The sequence below is a fragment of the Zonotrichia albicollis genome, chromosome 1 (assembly GCF_047830755.1).
Source record: "Zonotrichia albicollis isolate bZonAlb1 chromosome 1, bZonAlb1.hap1, whole genome shotgun sequence".
NCBI classification, from domain to species: Eukaryota; Metazoa; Chordata; class Aves; order Passeriformes; family Passerellidae; genus Zonotrichia; species Zonotrichia albicollis.
In genome coordinates, this window is record NC_133819.1 from 147155481 (window position 1) to 147159560 (window position 4080).

Sequence of the window (4080 nt, forward strand, 5' to 3'; positions counted from 1 at the left end):
TCAGTATCCTTTCTGTATTCTTTACTATAGTATAGTTTACTATTCTTTAATATATAATTATTTAATATATAGTATTCTATAATATATACTATTTTTAATATATAATTCTATAATATATACTATTCTTTAATATATAGTATCATAAAATAATAAATTAGCCTTCTGAGAACATGCAGTCAGATGCATCATTCCTGCCTTTGTCAGGACACTCCCAGCAAACACAATACAGAAAGGCTATGATAACTGGGACTCTTCAGCCTCAAGAAGAGAAGGCTTGAAAGGATCTTATAGATATAGATAAATACCTGAAGGGAGGGTGCAAATTAGATGGAGCCAGATTCTTTTCCATGGTTCCCAGTGCCAGGACCAGAGGCAATGGGCAAAGACTGAAACAGAGGAGGCTCCCTGTGAACACCAGGAAACATTTCCTTACTGCAAGGCTGACTGAATGCTGACACAGATCAGAGATCACCCAGGCTGATTTGGCAGTTTTCCTCACTGGAGATATTCAAGAGTCATCTGGAGATGGTCCTCAGGAGCTGGCTGTAGGTGTCCCTGCCTGAGCAAGGGGTTAGTGCTGGATGACCTCCCAAAGTCCCCTGCAGCCTCAGCTTTTTTGTAGTTCTGTGATTTATACTGTAGAAATGCAAATGCTGCTCTGTACTTTTTCCTTTTCAAAAGAAAAAAAGAAAAATGAAGAAAGATTTCTTATGAATAGGCAGCAGCCAGAGATTCCCAGAGGCAGAGACCTTCTTCCCCACATCATGCCTTTGAGAGAGCCCTCCATGCTTCAGGCATGATGAAACAATTCAATTTTCATGGCCATCAGGCCTTGGCTCCTCTCTGACTTTGCAGCTCTGCTTCTGTGGGGTGGCAGTCTCTGCTCAGCAGCACTGGGCTGGCACTGGGAGCTGCCTGCTGGAAATAGCAGAATGAGAACTGACTGCACATGTAGTGAAGGGAACAACAAGTTTCTTCAGCAGGAATTTTTGAAGCAAAGCACCCTCTCAGCCTGTCCAAGATGTTGCTGTCAGCTCAAATCGAGCCTCACTCTATCCCACCTGACAAGTCCCTTTTGGTGTGCTGCAGACAGCACTGCTGGATGCTGGTGGCACAGCTGCAGCACAGCTGTGGTGACAACAGGCACAGATTTGGGACCCTCACATCTGCCCAGAGCAGAGATCATGTGTTGCTCTTTCTCAAGGGGTTCTCCCCACAGTAACCCAGGGCAGCTGCTTACAACAAGGGAGGCTTTTAGAGCTCAGTTCTCCAGGAAGGGATAACACAAAGTAAAAATGTCATGAAGACCACATGATGTGTGAACAAAGGCTTGAGGATCAGTAGTGCTGTGAGAGAGCATTATGAACATCTGCTCTGAACAAGTCAGCACCCCCAGCAGCTTTGTGTTCAGCCCAGCTTCCTTTGAGAGGGGCTCCTCAGCCCCTGTCCCTGCCTTGGGCAGGAAACTGCCATAAATCACCTGAATTTCTCAGTTAGTGCTCAAGCTGAAGCAACAGAGCAGTGCAGGAGTGCCAGGATTTACAGCCCAGAGTCAATCAATCACCTGTGTCAAGTCCTGTTTTCTTGGGAAGTGATTTCCCTGCTCCCGCAGCAGCTGGGGGGAAGGAGAAGCCATGGGGGTTTCACCATGGGCTCTCAGGTGACAGCTTCTTTGGGAGTGTCCTCTGCCACCACCACACTTCCCTCGGTGCCTGGACTGGTGCTCACAGTCCTCCCACCTGCTCAGCAGGGCCAGGCTGTGCCAGCATCCTCTGTTGCACAGCCCACCCTGTTCCACACACAGAGATTTTTGCTTTTTCATCCCAGAAATGACATTTGTTTACCAGCAAAGCAACAAGCATTCATTCATTGTGCTGCTCAGGTAGCATAAACAATGTATTTGTCTAATACCTGATTCTAGGAAGTGACCTTCTGAGATAATTAAATTTTGTCTGTCAATTTGCACTGAATTTTCCACAATTATTAATCTGCTATCACTTGGTAGGCTGATGGAACCTTCAAGAAATAAAAGAGTGCATCCAATTTCTTTTTCCCAAGCAATTAATGAAAAATATCAAAAAAAATCACAGCAGCTGTTTTCAGGTGTGAGGATTTTAAACAAATTCCTTTATTTTAACTACTGTCTGAGATATTTGTGGAAAGTATTAGTAAACCTGAGTGACCACAGACATTTGTGGTTTGTGAAAATTGACTTTTGTTTCAGTAAAAAAAGAATAACCCTTAAAAGAAATATTTTAAACCCATGGCATGTTTTCAAAACCCACAGATAAAGGAAATGGCTTTTAAAACGCCATATTTCAACAGGAGGAGGGGGATTTCCAGAAGTCACAAACTTGACTATTTCTGGATCAGGAAGCTATGGAGAAATGATCTCCAGCTGGAATAAATACGCAGCACAGCCAGCTGAGATCTTTGGAGTTTTAATGGCCCCTGCTTGCCATGGGGCAGGCTCAGCTCAGCCTGGGACTCAGTGTGAGCTGGGAGGGAAGGTCCAGATCCCTGGGGGGAGCAGGGACAGAGTCTCAGACCAGGTGTGCTGGGCTTTGCTTGTGCCCTGCCAGGGCTGAGAAGTTGCTTCACATTTTGTGGGAGGCCCAAAACAGCAGCTCTGCCTTTTTGGAGATGGTTGTTTAATCTCCTTGCAGAAAAAGCTGTGTCTTGCTCTTTTGACTCAATATGGAAGATTTAGGGTGATTTTTTAATGTTGTTATTCAAAACAAATGTTAAAAATTGTTACTTCCAGAGATATGGGAATTGTACTTCTATTTTCTTTTCTCCCCTTCTTTTACCTCTTCCTTCTGCCTGGATTTACACTGCACCAACTAAGTGCACATATTGCTTTTCATGCACAGTGTGATGGCTTCACTATCTGCAGCAAGGCTGCATCTGCTACAGTGGAAGGTGAATTTTTACCCACTAGTTTCCTGCCCCCAACTTCTGAGAAGGGAAGTGGTTGGGGGGGTTTTCTTATTTTTCTTTTATTTCCCCCTTCCTTTTCCATTATTATTATTATTATTATTATTATTATTATTATTATTAATCTTCTTCTTCTCCTCCTCCTTCTTCTTCTCCTTCTCTTTCTTCTCCTTCTCTTTCTCTCCTTCTCTTTCTTCTTCCTCTCTTTCTTTCTTCTTCTCCTTCTTTCTTCTTTTTCTCCTTCTTTTTTCTTTTTTTCTTCTTTTTCTATCCCCCCCCCCTTCTCTTTATCATTTTCGTCTTAGGCATTTCATGGGTTAAATTCTGTGGCCTCACTTACATCATTGAAGTCAGGATGTTCCACCAGCCTGACTGCAACCCATGTCACATGCCACAAGCCACTATGTATATGTATCTGTTTCGTTTTCTTTCTCACTTCCCTGACTCATAATGGCTCATAAAAATTTTGATTTTCGATTAAATGCCAGATGGGTCATCTTTTACACGGGAGAAGATAAAATCACTTCAAACCCTGGGCTTCCTTAGCAGTAGCAATGACGAACATGAAGTCATCCTTAAGATATGGCTTCAATTCGATATTATCAACATTTTAAAGAGAAGAAAAATATGCATGAAAGGAAAAGGAACACCACATAAGCAGACAAATATTCCCAAGAATTCTGGATTTTCTACTAGATTGTTTTTAACTGGAGTGTAAGACTGATGGATACAAATGCATGGGCAGCAAGAACAGGGCAGTGGGTAGCACTACATCTGCAAAGAAAACAACATTTTCAAGCCCCGTCTGGTTGCCCTGCTTTGCCCAGGAATGTGTAGGTGCAGCCCTGACAGATGTGCACAACCCTGTTTAACCAGAGACCATTCATACCCAGTGTGATGCCAGTAACTCACCCACAGCCAGCATGTAACTCCCAAATATTGTCATCTGGGCCACATTTTACAAATATTAGTCTTCCCCTGTGATAAAGTCTCATTTATGCATCCTTTCCATGTGCTGGGGAGCAGGGTTTCATGGAAGGAACCCCCCTGAAGTTCAGTGAGGGGAGTTCAGTTCATTCCTGTAGATGTTCATTGCTTCTGTGGTTGCCCAAACAAAACCAGGATCCAAATTTTTAAAGGATT